The sequence below is a fragment of the Chinchilla lanigera genome, unplaced genomic scaffold, assembly GCF_000276665.1.
Source record: "Chinchilla lanigera isolate Chin_1 unplaced genomic scaffold, ChiLan1.0 scaffold00052, whole genome shotgun sequence".
NCBI classification, from domain to species: domain Eukaryota; kingdom Metazoa; phylum Chordata; class Mammalia; order Rodentia; family Chinchillidae; genus Chinchilla; species Chinchilla lanigera.
This window is the reverse complement of record NW_004955453.1, coordinates 12,243,009-12,260,429: the sequence shown is the minus strand read 5'-3', so window position 1 is coordinate 12,260,429 and position 17,421 is coordinate 12,243,009. Positions and strand designations below refer to the sequence as shown.

General features: G+C 40.4%; 1 long non-coding RNA gene across 2 annotated transcripts in view; it reads right to left on the bottom strand.

The window, feature by feature from the left end:
• LOC106149762 overlaps positions 1–10,839 on the bottom strand; it is a 36,026-nt gene extending 25,187 nt beyond the window's left edge. Inside the window, exons 1-2 of one of the 2 annotated variants that reach the window (XR_001236132.1) lie at positions 10,688–10,839; positions 1,651–1,839 (exon numbers count right to left, since the gene is read on the bottom strand). This is a non-coding gene — a long non-coding RNA (uncharacterized LOC106149762). The remainder of the gene's footprint in view (positions 1–1,650; positions 1,840–10,687) is intronic. The other variant, XR_001236131.1, reaches the window with a different exon arrangement.
• Between the last annotated feature and the right edge of the window lie 6,582 nt (positions 10,840–17,421).

The following is a 17,421-nucleotide window of genomic DNA, read 5'->3' as shown; positions in this document are numbered from 1 at the left end:
TATATATATATATATATATATACTATATTTACATATGCCATATATTTATATAAAATATGTAAATTTATGACTTTTTATTCATCTATTAATTAACACCTAGATTGCTTGCATATATTGGCTGTCATTAATGACTGTATATGTGGCTATCTCTTTGAGATACTGATTTCATTTCTTTTAAATATATGTACAGAAGCAGGATTGATGATCATATAGAGGTTCTAGTTTTAATTTCTTGGAGAACTTCTATGCTGGGCTGTGGATGTAGCTAACAGGGGTAGAGTGTTTACCTAGCACATGGGAGGCTTTGGGTTCAATCCCCAGCATTTCGAAAACATACACAAGTACAAAAGGTTAAATTTAGCAAAACAACTTCCATGCTTGCTTTCATATTGCCTGCATTAATTTACATTCCCATCAACAATATACATGGGTTTCTGCATCCTTAAAAATCTTCTGTACACTGAGGAAAACAGCAGAGTGAAAAGCCAGCCTGTGAAGCTGAAGAAAATCTTTGCAAGCCACATATCTCCTAAAGGGTTATGTGTTAGTCCTTTAGTGCCATTGTAGTAAAATATCATAGATCAGGTAACTTAGCATCAACAGAAATTCTTTATCACAGTTGGGGAGCTAGAAAATCCAAGCTAAAAGTGTGGGCAGATGCAGTGTGTGGTGAAGGTTACATTCTGCTTCCAAGATGAAGCCATGTCTCTGTCTTCTTACAGGGACAAACACTGTGTTTTGATATGGTAAAAAAGGAAGGCAAAAAGGACTAGCTATTTTTCTAGAATCCTTTTATAAGGCACAAAACCTATTCATGTTGTAAAGGCCCACCTCTTAATACCATGTCTTTGGGGTTTAAAATCCTAACACATGAACTTTGGAGGAAGTGACATGTACATTCAAAACACAGCATGCTAATATCCAAAATACACAAGGAATTCAAACAATTCGAGAGAAAAGCACTAAATAACATGTTAAAAATGAACAAGAGATCCAAACACCGTGGTTGATACCTGGACTCCCAGCAAGCTGGGAGGTTGAACTGGAAGGATCAAAACATTCAACCCAGCCTGCGCCAGCTACGTAGTGACTTAAGACTCTGTCTCAAAATTTTAAAATGAAACAAGGGCTGGGGATGTAGCTCAGTATGAAGGCATTATGTACAGGGAGTAAAAGGAGCAAAAGACCTGAATAGACATTTTTCAAGATAAGACATACTAATGTCTAATGGGTACATGGAAAGGTGCTCAACATTACTAACCTTGAGGGAAATAAAGCCAAGGGTAAAATGAAATGTCACCCCATATCTGTTCAAATGGCTACTATGAAAAAAATCTTAGTTTTAAAAAATGTTGAACATTTTGAACAGCAATCAAAACATATATATGTACATTAGACAGGGCCCGAATATTCTTGGTTTATAAATCTCCCACAGAGAACTTCCGCTAAATTAGGAAACAACATGTGGAAACCTTAATGTTTAAAAATTGACTCAGAAATTGGGTCAGAGATATAATTCAAGTAAGGCCAAAACCAGTGGAAGTTAAGCTGCATTACTTATTCTTTTCGATAAAACTGTTATTAAGTTCCCCAAAGTATAGGAGGAAACAAAAATTATGACAGTAAATACACAGATACCTTCAGACTTACATTACCAAGTAAAAGGAACATATGCATCACAAATTATGGAAAGGAACTTCCCCCTGTGTGTTGGAGCTGGGTGGCAAAACACATCACCGTCTTGGCCTAATTTTCATCTGAAATGCAAAGTGCTTCTTTCACATCAAGCATCTCTCTCCAGCACCTTCTTCTGCCTTTCTTTCCAAGCTTCAAAGTTCCCTGTAGCACAAATACCGTACAATTGGCTGCACAAATTCAATATTCAACAGCTATAATTAGGAGAGGGAGAAAGCAATAAAGGCATATTTTTCATAAAGTGAAAAACTACAGCTGAATTCATTTTACTTAGCAGCAATTAAAACACATTTGTGAATTTATAAATATTTTGTAACGTGGTTCTACAAGTGTTTCTAATTTGAGCAATGACAGGTGTTTGTTGTTTAAAATAAATAGCAATCCTGGGGTCTTTTACTTAGGATTCAAAATATGTCACTGTGAAGGGAGCAAATTGAATGCTGCTAGATTTTCTTCAGAAATAAAAAGCAAGATCTTTATGCCCTGCTTAGCAAACTCTGACCCATCAGAGTAGCAAGTGAACAAGTACCTACTATGTGCCAGGTGCTATTGTACCTACTTGCATCTAATCTTCAAAATATTCTGAAATGTAGCTCTTGGTAGCCCCGCATTATGGTTGGGAAACTGAGCTCAGAAACTTTGCCAACATCGTATTGGCAAGGAACAGTGCATATGACGTTTGAACACCAACCCTGACTCTCTCCCACCGGGTGGTCGCTGCTGATGGTGTGTATTTTTGCCAACCGCAGCCCAGCTGAACGCCTGCAGGCACTGCCAGAGTAGAGCAACACCAGTGTCCCAGGCAGTTTGGGAAGAGGGAGAACTGTGTGATTCAAATGTCTTCCTGGGTTCATGTTTGGAAAGATTAAATCCTAAGCCCTGAGGTCAGGCTTTTTGCATTCAAATCCCACCTCTGCCAGTTCACAGTTCATGACCTTGGGTACATTTCTTGGCTACTCAAAGCCTCAGTGTCCACCTTTGTAAAATGAGGATGATAATGCACCCACCCCCAACAAGGATAAAATTAGATAATGAATATAGTTTGTCAAGCACAGACCTAGCACATTGGAAAAGGGAAGAAAATCTTGAGTATTAAAATGTTTAATTTAAAAGTAAATTTGAGGGGGTTGGGGATTTAGCTCAGCGGCACAGCACCTGCCTGGCAAGCACGAGGTGGTGAGTTCGATTCCCTGTACCGGGGGGCGGGGGGGGCGTGGAAATAGGAAAAATTAAACCTTTCTTTAGGGCTGGGGATTTAGCTCAGCGGCACAGCACCTGCCTGGCAACCACAAGGTCGTGAGTTCGATTCCTGTACCGGAAAAAACAAAACAAACAAAAAAAAGTAAATTTGAAAGGATCCACTGTCCCCAAATATCTTCCCTATCCAAGATCCATACCTAAAGCCAAAACAGAACAAAGTCATTCTTAAAGGCCACTAAGTTCTATTCATTTTGATTTTAAGTCAGTGTAAGCATCGTTTTTCCCAGAAACTTTCCCCAGATTCCTCACACATTTGTATAGCATTCTGTTCCTCAGATCACACACAATGTTCAAGTAAATGCTATTCTGCTCTAGTATGCTGCTTGCTTATTTAACTTTGCCCTGCTTAGGTTGTGTGCTTTCTCAGGGGCAGATGTTCTCTCAGTTTTACTAAACTTTGGATATCTCTTGGAATGCTGCGTCTCACTGTGACACAAGCTTCTAATTCTGCAAAATGTCCCTCTGCTTGCAAAATCCTCTGGGAATTTTCCCAGTGCTGGGTGACCTGGTGGACACCAAGTGCCCACTAAGGTCTTTGGGACACATCTGCTTCTTTCTTGTTGCTGATACTGTGCTCTCCTCCCAAGCACTGCCAGAACTCTCTTACTATCTAAAGTGAGCAGCGCCCTGTGCGCAGAGAAGACCCTCCCTCACGGTTGTTTTTGTATATTCTGTTTGCTCTAAGTAGCAGTGCAGGGGCAATGTCGGGACAATGGGAGAGGCCTACCCTATTGGTACAAGTTCCAAGAGGATCCAAAATTAATAAAATCAGCGAAAATCAGCCTGCTTTTTACTCTGGGTAGGCATCAGCTATTCTAACAGTGATGCTGATAAACTCCTCCCTGAAAAAAAAAAAAACAGCTGACCTAATACCTTAACAATTGCTTTGGCTGTTGTTGGGCTTTGAATAATAATAAGAACAACAAAACTAACAGCCTTAGTACAGGCTTCAAATAATCTAGTTTCGATCATGTATCTTTAAAACACATGGCACGCTACATGTGAGTTAATTCAGAGAACTCTTGATCGTGCGATCCTTCTCCAAACACACAGGCTCAGCTACAGAATTCCCTTGGAGGAGTAGGAAAGGAATGGTTTGGAGTCCGCCCAGATCATTTTGGGTACAGTTTATGGCTATGTGTTCAGTCACCTGAATCCTTCATAGTCCTCCATGTAAACCATAGATTTGAAGTAATAATGAGGTGTTGATTGTAAAGACAAAGACCTCTGTCATTCTGTGGGATCTCGTAGAGTTCCAGAGCCTGAAACTTAAAAACGGCAAAGGGCAACACAACTTTTTAGTTTGTTTGGTAAATGCAAATTTAAACTCATGTCTGAAATATTTTACTGAATTTAAAAATCATATGAAATTGAAACTTACTTTTTTTTACATTACCTTAACATTGAACAGCAAATCAAGAAAATAGTGATTATTACTAAAATTAGTTCTGTAGACTAAGGAAGAGGAATATTGTACAGTGATGAGCTCTGGGTGTCAAGCCTGTCGGATCTGCCATGACGAGTGGTGCTCTCTGGGCCACCGTCTCTTATACACTCAGAGTGATCTTTCAAAATACAAAAGCCCAGTTGCAAAGGTTCTTTTCTGTGTCAGTCTGACAGCTAAGGCATGCCCCGACGGCTGGTAAAACATTATTAGGGTGGGGATGGGGTCTACAAGGCTGTTTCCCAAAGATACACTGGAATCAGTACACAAAGATTGAAGATCGCCTTTCACCGATGAAGTTGGACATTACTCAATCTGTTGAGGGCTCCGATAGCACAGAAATGAGGAGGAAGGGTCAATTATCTCTCTTCTTGAGTTGGCACATCCATCTTCTGCTACCCTCAAATAGCAGAGTTTTGGGTCTCGGGCCTTCTCAATAACGCGCCAGGATCCCAACTAGAAACACTGATTCTAAACTGTAGAGAGAGGAGGAAGCAAAGTGCTTCTAGAAAGAACTTGTCCTGCCCCACCCTCTGCCTTCTCATTTCCCAAGATTTCTCAGGCTCTGGTGCAGAGATTCCTGAGGAGCCTGCCCTGCTGGTTGTCCCACATTCCCAGATTCTGGGCACAGGGCTGTTGGTGCAGCCGGGAGTCAAGCGCTTCACCTTCAGGCCGTCAGGACAAGTACCGAGCCCACCTGGGGTAGGCACACAGTGACGTTAAACGGACATGTTTAAGCCCACCAAGCTGATGGTGTTTAATCTGATGTGCTTCCCTCTGGGTTGTATGATGAAAGGGAAGGGTGCGGGATGCATGGACATCACAGAAGTGGCAGAAAAGTCAAGGCAGGGTTCAGTAGGAACAGGGTTGAGGAAAGGGTGTGTGTGAGTGTGTGTGTGTGTGTGTGTGTGTGTGTGTGTGTGTGTGTTTGTTTCAGGTGCTGTTGCTCTAAGCACTGGAGGGGAACAGCACGGACAGTCCTTGTCTTGTTGCTTTTCTGTTTCCATAGCACTCCTAGTCTCAGGCTTTGCAACCATTAATTATTTATTCCTCACAGTCCTCCAGAGAGATCTTACAGACTAGGAAACACGCCCAGCAAGATCAGGTGCCTCACCAGACCCACGGAGCGCTTCAGAGGGAATGAGGCTGCCTGCCTAAGAGTTCCCACTCCTGCGCTAGGGTCCCCAGGCCCTTTTATCAGCTCTTCTCGAAAGAGGAAGAAGTGCTATCTGGTTTGCAGAGGCCATCAAACACTTGAATCCACTCACTCTTTGTTAATAATAATAATTGAAGACCTTCAGGAAAAGGACTTTAGCCTTTTGAGTTATTTAAGGTGAGAAAATAAAAAAAAGAAGCATTTAAATTGAAAATGCTGAGTCTGCACTCAATTTTTCCTTCCTTGTGAAGTGGTGAGCAGGGGTGAAGCATGCCTGTATTGAACCCACCATCTTGAACCCTAAGGATGTCTGGTACTTGGATCTATCTATCAATAGGGCAGGGAGTGAGCGCTGCACAAGCAAGAATCTAAATCCGACTTCTGAGTTCTCTGGAGATGCCTCGTGGCCTCTGTGGCCCACTACCTCCCTCCTGTAATACAGCCACCACACACAGGGCACTCAGAAAAGCCCTGAAGCCCTGGGTGATGCCGGCAAAGTGGCCTGCCTTGCAGCCACAGTGCCTCCCATGACACCCCTGCACACGGCTTGGGACAGCCCCTAAGAAAGGCTATGCAGAGACCTGCATGTAAAAGGCCAATGCCGGCTAACCTGCTGATGCTCTCTGTCCATGCTTACCTTAGCCACTTCCGGAGAGTTTCCTCTCGTCCAGATCCCCACTATTTCTTGTGTTTTGATCCTTCTGTGTCCCTTTAATCTCCGAATCAGAGCCAGTGTCCCGTCACTGCCCGGATTCCCACCCACTTCACCGTTCCTTCTGAAATCCAGTCTACCATCTGCCAAATTATTTTCAATGTAGTTTTTACAACTGTACATCATTTAGCAAAATCCTGGGTTTGCATGTGGTATTTTTCATACATGCATATAACATTTCAGTCATACTTATTCCCTTTCTTATCCTCCTTTATGTCCCTTCCTTTTCTTTCCTTATTTTATTCTCATGCCTAATAAGAGGCACCCTTCTATTTTCATGAATCTTTTATATGTGTGTGGTTTAAAGATTCCACTTATTAGCTGGGCATGGTGGTGGACGCCTGTAATCTCAGCACTTGGGAGGCTGAGGCAGGAGGGTTACCGTAAGTTTGAGGCCAGCCTGGGCTACACAGTGAGACCTTGCCTCAAAAAAACAAAATGAGGGGGCTGGGGATTTAGCTCAGTGGCAAGCGCAAGGTCGTGAGTTCGATTCCTGGTACCGGAGAAAAACAAAAAAAAAAAAGACTAAAAAAGAGTCCACACTTTAAGTAGAATATGCAGTACTTATCTTTCTCAGTCTGGCCTATTTTGCTTAACATGATGGTCTTCTGCTCCATTCATTTTCCTGCAAATGATATAATTTGTTCTTCTTTGTGGCTGGATAACACTCCACTGTGTGTATATACCTCATTTCCTTACCCATTGGCCTGCTGATGGGTATCTAGGCTGGTCCGTATGTTGGTTATTGTGAATTGTGTCACAATGAACGTAGCTGTGCTGGTTTCTCTATGGTGTATCAGCCTAGGTCTTGAATCTCACCGTTTTCTCCAGGCAGGTGCTGTCTTTTTTCACTCTTGCTTGAATCTGTGGTCTGACAGCATGACTCTCCCAACAGCCTTGACCAATAGTGATGTTCTTCTGCTATTTCCACATCCTGCGGGGTGTGGGCAGCAGAAGATCTCTTCCTTGCTGCATGCTGTTTCTCACCCTTTTTTCTTGGAGGCCTCATGGAGTCACACCCAGTAGCACATGCACTACTACACCTGTGTTCATCTAGCAAGTGTCCAATTAAGACTCCATATTTACTGAGAATTGTAGGACCCAGCTCACTGCCTTGCTTGCCAAAATTAATTGTGTCCCTGTTATCACTCCTGGCAACTTCAGCATCTAAGAAATAATTCATCCATCACCCCAGCCTGTCACTTTCAATAACCTTCCTATCAGTTCATCTTAATCACCAACTCTTATGATCTTAACCTGGGTCTCATAATTACTCATAAGAGTTACTTCCATTATCTTGATTTCAAGCCCTGTACTCTCTGATCATCAGATTTATAGCTCAGGTATCCTAATACCTCTCCTATTACAAAAATTCTTTGATCTTCATTTGTGCCTTCAATCTGTTGACTTCAACATACCTGTCGGTCTCCCAAAATCCATCTCTTGGGCTGAGCCAGAGTGTGGTAAATACTAATCCATACAAATCCAATGCTTTCCCATCCCCTCTGTTCCCTTCAGATCCCCTAGGACCAAACCAACCAAAAGGAAACAAGGACCTGAATCTAGTTTGGAACTTGTCAATGATGAATTAGTACATTTTACTAATAGTGACCAGCCCGTATTCCTCATAAGCCAATTGTAGAATTTCTTAAAAATGCCATTTGGAGGGGCTGAGAGTGTAGTTCAATAGCAAAGCATGGGCATAGCACTCACAAAGCCCTAGTTTCAATGCCTGGCAAAGAACCCTGCCCCCAAAGTTTTGGGAAATAAAGCCTTAGAATAAAGATTCATTACCAACTTAAAATTGTAGAGTCAACACTTCCTTTCAGGCAGAAGTTTATTAAAGTTTTCTCTACTGAATTAGCACTCAACGATCCTACATACATCTTTCACATAAGTGAACTTGCCCCCTCACGGGTAGTGGTATCTTTTCTGGCAAATATTTTTACAGAAAAGGCATTTGTTTCAGAAATAAACATTTAATTTGGATAAATTTTAATAGCCACAGGGTTTGATTCTGATGAAAATGTTTACTAGCAGCATTTCTACCGTGGAATCATTTGTTTCTATTATTTTGACAGAAGCAAAATTTGGTTGGTTGTTGTCTGAGATGTGAAATGGTTTTGTAAGCGTTTCAGCTTGATCCCCAGGCAAGCAGTCACAATAATTCTTCTTCAAATAAATTAGAACCACCATTTTTCTATTCATTATTTCAATACGCAAAGTTCAAACAAGTGAAAGGATTTGTAAAATACTGCACCACAAAAACCCTGAAGTAAACTGCAACAAAAGTTAGTGCACTGTAAATATTTTTGCAAAGGCTTGGGCAATCTTCTCTTTCTATAAATACTTGTCTGTGCAGCAAAGAAAATGGAAAGTTAGCAGGAAAATCTGTGCTGTCTCACTTCATAATTTGGAATAGCAAAGAGTACTGAATTCAGACCAATATTGTACACTTTATGAGTTATAAATAAGGTGGAAAGATGGAGTCGATTTTCATGCAAACATGTTAAGCAACATAGAAGTGACTTTTGTAATTAAATCATTTTTTAATCATCAAAATTGAAAATAAGAGAAAACAACTTGTGTAGAAGTCCAGGGTCAATCAGCTAAATAAACTAAAGTCATTCAGTCAACTAGCATTGATTGGATTTTAGGAAGATGAAATTGACTTTTCTCCAACTCCACCCACTTCACAAACTAATTAAAAAAGCACATCAGCAACATCTTCAATCAGCTAAGGAAGATAAGTGGGCTTCAATGTAATCAACTCCAAAACTCTGTCAAGAATGGCAATAGATCCTCAAAAAACTTCAGAGAGCTTTCTGAAAGGTATTCAATGTCAATCAAAGGAAAAAATTCCTCAGAGCCATGGGCTTGTAATTTTGGGGGGCCTTTCTAGACAATAAGCCTGAAGAAAGAAAACCACACAACAATACCCTATTACCATCCAAGATCTCACTCAACTTCAGTCTATTTAAATACCCATCAAGCAAGAGTAATAACAATCCTAGGATCAGTAGGGCTTGAAGGGTCATTGGGTAAATCATTTAAAATGTCTAGAAATGTATAAGCCTGTATAGTCTTTAAATGGAATAGAGGATTATTAGATTACCTTTGTAAGGAGTCCTGTCTGCAGATCAGTAAAAGACCACTTTGTGAGTGTCTCTTTCTCTTTACCAGAGTACAACAGAACATTTTATTCATTTTTAAGAGAAGAATCACTTCAAGTTCATTTAATGACACTAGAAGTGCTTTCCTTCTGTGTGTTTTCTTTCTCAAAGTATTGGATGCCTACCTTCTGAAGATATCGATCTACTCCATGATTTATTCCATTGATAATGAATGCTAGGCAAAAGATTCAGGAAAACATTATTTCTTTCTTTTAATTACTGAGTAAAAAAAAAAGAAAAAAGGGCAAACTAATGAGAGAATAGGTGACACAGAACCATGTCTAGTATGGTGCTGTTTCCGTGTATATCATCCCACTCCCTACTGGTGACATGGCTGGCATTGATTTTTCCCTCTTCTCCCTTTTTTTCTTTTCCTCCATTCCTCCCTCTCTTCTGCTTGCTCCTTCTCTCTCCCTCCCTCCTTTTTCATCCCTAAGTCTCTACTGAGGATTACAGTTGCTTTAGATATATGTGAAAATGATTTTAACCCTTAAAAATGATACCAAATGTGTCAGCCCAGTGATTATGAATTACAAAGTTGGCATAGTTAAGACAGCTAGTATCATGAGACCACTCTGGATGCTTCAGGACAGCAGCCATTTACTAAGTAGAATGGAAATATTTAAATATTGTAACAACAAAGCCCTACAGCAGTTCTAGTGTGTACCTGATGAATATCACTGTTGTCTCTCTCTCCTGTGACTGTGTCTAAGAATTCTGTCACAGAGAAACACATACTTAGGAACCAAGGAATGCAACGCCGACATTGACCTTCAAAGCTGAAAAACACTAGAAATTACAAAGCCCAAATTCTGGTTTCAGAATAAAGGAGTTAGATGTGACAGACATCTCAGGCTCACAAAGCTCTTTGTGGTAGAGTTCAGGCCAGACCCAGTGTCTTCTAAACTGTGCAGTATACTTTTCAAAGACATCAAGCAGAGAGTGCCTATTACAGTAAGTAGGTTTTCTATCACTCTGGGCTACAGCTAGGGAAAAATCAATTTCAAGACATCGACCAGAGAATTAAAAGTCTTGCTTAAGATGTGAAATGTTATTGGATCTCATGAAAACACAAATTTCCCTTACATCGCACTCCTCCAGCAAGGCATTCAGACATATCAAGACAGTGATAGACAACTTAGAAGCGAAAGAACTGCTAAAACACAAGGACAGTAATACGTTCACAGGTTCACTTAGTGGACACCACCCCAAACTGGAGAGCAGAGCACACCCTTCTCCAGTCCTACCTTCACTCCTGAAGAGGCATAATGGTGTTATGAAAGTGCATCTTGGGTGGCAGACAGACAGGACACAAATCTGAGGGTGATCATTTTACAAGCAGTTAAAACTTAGACACATGGCTTGATCTATTTCACTCTCGTTTCCCGTAGTAGTGAAATAGGAGTCATGAAACTTGCAACCTGGTTGTTGAGAATTCAACAAATACAAAATCTCCATGGTGGAGAGTAAATCTGTCAACTTGATTGGCTTGGGAACCACCCAGGGGATTAGCAAAGCACACTTCTGGGTGTGTCTGTGTGGGCTGTAGCAGTGAGACCTTGGGTACTGTTCCCTTCCTCTCTGCTGCTGCTTCTTTTCTCTGCTGCCCAGCCACTAGGTGCTAAGTAGCTTCACAACACCCTCTGCCACGATGTTTCCTCCATGGAGTCCACACACCATGGACCTCTAAAGCTTCGAGTCAAATCAATAGCTCCTTCTTTAATTTTCAAGTAGCAGGTGTCTCAGGGACAAGAAAGCTGCCTCATACATATGTGCAAATCACCTGTCTATTGCTACAAAATCATGTTATGGCTGGGCTGAGGATGTAGCTCAGTGATAGAGCCCTTGCAGAGTAGGTATGAAGCCCAAGTTTTGATCCCCCACACCACACACACACACACACACACGCACACAAACTGATTTTATATTTCTTTTCTATGGTCTAAACTTGGTCCATCCACCACTATGGGCAGATGATCTCTAAGTTTTCCATGAATTTCTTAGCTTCCTATTTCTTGTATCATCCAGACCAAATCTGTCAGTTCTTCCCCTTAGCATTGCTGTGATGTACACAGTTTTCCTGATAGCTGCTCTCCTGGGTGTCTAATTTTCTTGATAGGGCCCTAATACCTCTGCTGTAGTCTCACCGTCAGTTCACTGCTCAGTCTCCCCAAATCATACGTGGGACTGGATTAAGGAAGATGTGGTTTGCTCCAAACCTAACTGAGGTTTAGTGATTTGGAGAGTAACTTTCCACAGCAGCCATCCCATAGACCCAGTTCTCCTGACTAGGTCAGCTCCCTGCCTATCTCCTAACCTCCCTTCTAGGCAAAGACCACTAACGATTACCACTACAAATCTCCAAGCTCTCCCGTGCCCGAGTCCAAGATAAACTTCACTTCTGTATGGTGGGCCTCATGGAAGATATATATATATATCTTCTCTAGCAACACAAAAGCCAGCTCATGTCCAGCCCTGGAACCTCCTGCTTCAGGCAGACTGATACGGATTAACATTTTATTCAGGGCAAAATCATCAGCTATTAAATATGGGCTCACCTGATGGCTGAAATATGATGTTTACAATAGTCAGTGGGCTCCTTGGACAGAAGAATAATACTTAGAATATATAAAGAACTAAAAAATATTAGACCCCCTCAATAAAAGGCCCAGTCAAGAAATGAACAACTGAAATGAACAGGTATTTCTCGGAAAAAAAAGTATAAATATATTAAAAAATGTTCAACATCTTTGGCCATTAGAGAAATGTAAATTAAAACCACTCTTGAGATTCTGTCCAACTCCAGAAAGAATACCACCACCAAGAAATCAAATTATAATAAAGATTGGCAAGGCTGTGGGCTAAAGGGAACCCCTCTGCACTGTTGGGGGTAACGTAAGTACAACTACTATGAAAATCAACATAGAGAGTCCTCAGAAAACTAAAACTATAAATTCTATTCAACCCAGTTATTCCCTTTCTAGATATTTTCCCAAAAGAGCTAACAACACCATACCACAGTGATACATACATACCTGTGTTTATTGCAACACAACTCACAATAGCTAAATCTTGAAAGTGGCCTATATGTCCATCCACAGATGAATGGATTAAAAAAGTGGTATTTATACACAATGGAGTACTACTCTGCTATAATGAAAGATACATTTGAGTCATCAGTAGAAAAATGGATGCACCTTGAGACCATAATTTTAGGTGAAATAAATCAGATACACAAGTTTGAATATCACATGGTTTCTCTTGTATGAAAAGCCCAGACTACAAATAAATTAAATAGCAAAATAAAAGATAGATAATAGGAAACAGGGAGATAGAGCTTTTGCTAATGGGAAGGGAATCAGGAGATTAAAGAAGGCAGGAAAGGATGGAAAGGAGATGTAAAAAGAATTAAGCTGTGTTGTGTACATGTACTCACTCCCCAAATTGAATGTAATTAATATGTACTATAAACATGTACCAATAAAAAAACTTTCAGAAAAAAATAGTCAATAGGATCTTTTCCAAAGTCTTGCTTATAATCAATTTTTTAATACAGGGTCTCACTTTGTAGACTAAATTAGCCTTGAACTAACTATGTAGCCCAGACTAGACTCAAACGAATGACCCTCCTGTCTCAGGTTCTAACTGCTGGAATTACAAGCATCTCCCATCATGCCTAGTAAATTTATCTAATCTTAGCACTGCATGTAGGACAAGAGTAACTCAGTCTATACTCAGTCCAGCCATTCTTCTTTCCTTAAGTGTTTCTTTTAGAATGAAAGATAAAAGCATAACAAAATATACGTCACTTTTGTCATGGCCTGGGCTCACCTTCTGTTCATCTGTGAACCAGCCCTGAGTTTCTGTCTCACACACATGCAGACACTTGCAATCTCACGTGTACCTGTGTGCATACAAACATTAGTAAAGCAACAGGATCTAATTTAGAATGGAAGCAAATTATAACATAATCTTAAAAACCTTAACACACATAAGTAATAGGGATTCAACTTAAAATAGTTTGTTGACTTCCAATCTCTCATGATGCATGCTAAAATTTGTGGTTATTATTTACTCATTATTGTCATGGAGATTAGTAAGATGAAGTAGCAGTAATTTATAATATACACACTAAGTAAATGAAGTCTATCTATTCAGGAAGTATTTAATACTTACTATTTATCTCGTAAATATTAAATCTCAGGAAATAACCCTCAGAGGAGGAAAAATAAAGCACAGTGTAGATAGGGTTGCAGAGCAAGAAGATAAAGAATAGACATTTCTTGAATATCTTTTACCATGAATCTTGCTACTTATCAACTATTTAGTGGCACACAGCAACCTTCAAATGCTAGAAATCATCTCCATTTTACATATGAGGAAATGTACTCTCTATCAACAATGACATGGCAAGTGATTATGGAACTGGAATTTGACACAATCTATTTGACACAAAAGACAAGAATCTTTATAATATCTCTTAACACATTCATCCATCTGTCTGATACCCAGCAGACCCTATCTGATGATGAAGATGAGGGGAAAAAATAAAGGGAAGTGGAGAGTCTTGATAGCTTTATGATGATTCATATATTTGATATAAGAATATATGCTAAAGGTAATACTAGAGATTTTTTCTTTCCTTGAATTTCAGTGCAGTAACAACCAATGCCAAGGACTCATTCCTTCATTCATTTATTCATTCAAGTAATTTAGCCAGCATTGATCAAGCAGCTACCATGGGGTGACCATGGTCTTAGGCCTGAAGATATAGACAAGAGAAAATAAGATTCCTACTTTTGTTTATCTTAAAATCTTTTTTTTTTTTTTTTTTTTTTTTTTTGTTTTTTTTCTCTGGTATCGGGAACCGAACTCACGACCTTGCGCTTGCCAGGCAGGCACTTTGCCGCTGAGCTAAATCCCCAGCCCCTATCTTAAAATCTAATGGAAGAAAACAACCAGAAAATCCAATAAGTCCTCTGCATTGTTAAGAAACACTCTAAACAAGGGAAGCACACAATGACAGGTGGAGTCACCCAGCTCAGACTAAGAATGAAGGAAATTTCCAAGAGACACTGTTTTAGGGTCCTGATGGCTTGGCCAGGTGGGTAGCATAGGTAATGCATGGAGGCTGCAAAGGCTTTGCACCCCGGCATACTGTACATAGTTCTCTGAAGACTGGATAAGCAACATTTACATCTTGGGCCTTAGTTTCTTTACCTGTGAGTTAGAAATTATAAAAATACCCTTTTTGTGGTGGTAAATGGTTTCTCTTTGAGCTAATGGGTACCTCACAGAGTTCATGGGAAGAAAGAGGAGAAACAGAAATACAAAGGAAAAGAAAGGAGAAAGAGAGAGAGAGAGAGAGAGAGACAGCAGCTGGATCGGTACATTTTGCACATTACCATGGTGTAAGTAGCCCCACAATGGCCAATTTAAGTTACCAAGATGGCGTGAACAGGCTCATGAGATTCCTGAAAAATGTAGCTAACAGCTCTTATGAGGCTGTACCAGCCTGCTGCAGTACATACCATTGGGTCCACACTTGCTTTGTTTGAGATTCTCTTCACTTTGGTGTCACTTTCATGCTGAGGGTAGCTTTTCTTATGGTCGCAAAGTGACTGCCAGAAGAATCGCTGCCTTTTGTTCATGGGAGGATGGGTAGGGTGTAAGAAAGATGGTTTCCACACCATGGAAAAAAGATTCAAGTTTCCCTCTAGACAGTCTCTGAGCCAGTAAGAAGTGGAGGGTTTACTTGAGTTTGGTGAATGAGGGTTACTTTATAGCTGGGGATCTGTCAGTTCCACTCAAGTGATGTAAACAGAGATGCTGGATCCTGTTAGGTAGGAAGAGGAAGAGATCTAACAGGGACTGCAGGCTGCAGAACTACCCACAGAAGCCCTAGACACAGCCTGGGGAGAGGGGTTATACTTTATTGCCAGGTAGATGCAAAGATTCTGGGAAAGTAAATTGTTGAGAAATTAATCTCCCTATATCAAATGCCAATTCTTATTTAAAGAGCAGCTACTGTTTCTAGCTTCATGGCCCTTTGCATCAGGGAAAAGTTTTATGATGTCAGTGCAGGTCTTCAGATATTTTATAAACAGCCCAGACCTAATTCAGAAAGGGGCAATTTGTGAGCATCGTCTGGTGATACAAATGAGAACGTGTGTTGATTCCATAAGTTCCTCACCATTATAAGGGAAAAAGAGATGAACTCAATTAAACCTTAACTGAATGGTAAATGAGGTAGTGATTCTATTATGTCATTCACAAGATAATGCAGAAGCAAGAACCTACAGGGCAATTAGGCCCCCAAGAGACTCTAATATTCCAATAAGTCACAGAAATAAATTCTGAGCAATTTAAAGAAGACGAACTCTATTAATTGCAATGTTCACCTGCCTGTAAAAAAATTGTTGTACATGAGTGTCTTCTTGCCTCTTTTCCATCAAGTATTTCTTGAACTTCTTTGCAACTTTCCAGCCCCTCACATTTGCCTCTGGCTGATTTTAAATTATGCTAATTGAAAGAGGGAAAAATGCTGGTAATGGAATAAAATGGAATGCTGTTTCTTATAGCATCTGGTGCAATCTGAGCCATTTAAAAGTGCATCTTATGGAATAGAGATATGAATAAGCAATGCCAGTCTGATTACAAACACCATGGGTCTCATTAGAATACGTCAATCTGATTGCTAGGTAGTGATACACTGCAGATTAGTAGGCTATAATTGCCTCTTACATATTATGGGTATAATATATAGTTTCTCTGGGTAGACGTTCCAGTCACTTTCTCTCATGGCTATCTTTTCCAGCTCTGCACAAAGCAATATCTGTGTTCTACTAAGTTGATTTTAGCTGGGTTCCTGGGTCCTAATTTTATTTCCCTCCAAGTATTCATCAAGTTTTCTACATCAGTGTTGTAAACAAAGAATTATGTCCAGGGTGATTGCCAGAAATAAGATATGTCAGTGGTCTATTACCCACTCAACTGGGAGCAGGCGATGGCTCAGGGCACTTCCTCTGAAGGGAAAGGATAAAATAACTCAGCCCAAAACCCACTATACCGCTACAAGTCTTAATTAGGTTGTTGATTTAAGTGTGTGGTGCATTTTTTCACTGTCAGAATCCATTTGGTTTTTTGCTGTGACTGGAAGAATTCAGATATCTCAGCCCAGGTCATGACTTTGGTGGACATGGTACGATTTGCTACCTCCAATGTGGGTTCTAAAATCAGTACATTTTGGATTAGCGCAATCTCTCTAACCCTGGCCTCATACGCCACATACTCTCTCCCCATCCAATACTAGTCACTGGACCACCAAGGAAAAGGGGCAAATCTCCAGTCAGCTGGCAGCCAGGTGAGCACTTAGCTTATGCCCCAGGACCTGCTGGGGGTGCACAGTGGGCCAGGATCCAGCAGGCTCGAGCTTTTCTTATATTGACTCGGAGGGCTGAGCTCTGTGCAACAGGAGAAGCATCTCAGTCTTTTTCTAGTTTTTCACATGAAATCCCCAAAATGTGTTTCCAAATAGATTCATCCCCCAGAGGTGTTAAAAAGATTTCATTTTCAAATACAGTTGCAAAAGGCTAAAGTAGCAAAATTGGTTTCCTTACTGAAAAACTCTTCAGAGCCTTTCATATGCCAATGTCCTTTATGAATCTTCAGTTATTCCATATTTCTTGGCTAGAGAACCCTCCCCACCTCAATCTTCCGCCTACTGAGTAACACTCATCGGTATTTTACCAACCTGATGCTTTCCCTAAATACTTAACCGCTCTCTATTGAGCTGTATTTGGAAAACAGCGTTCATTCACATGGTTCCCACATAAACATCTCTTTCCATCCAGCACAGAAGTTTTCCACAGAATCAACTACATTGATTTCTCAAAGGATCATGACAGAGAATATTTACTCCCAATTTAAAGATGAGTAAACTGAGTTTCAGAGAGGCTAACCCATTTGCCCAACATGACAC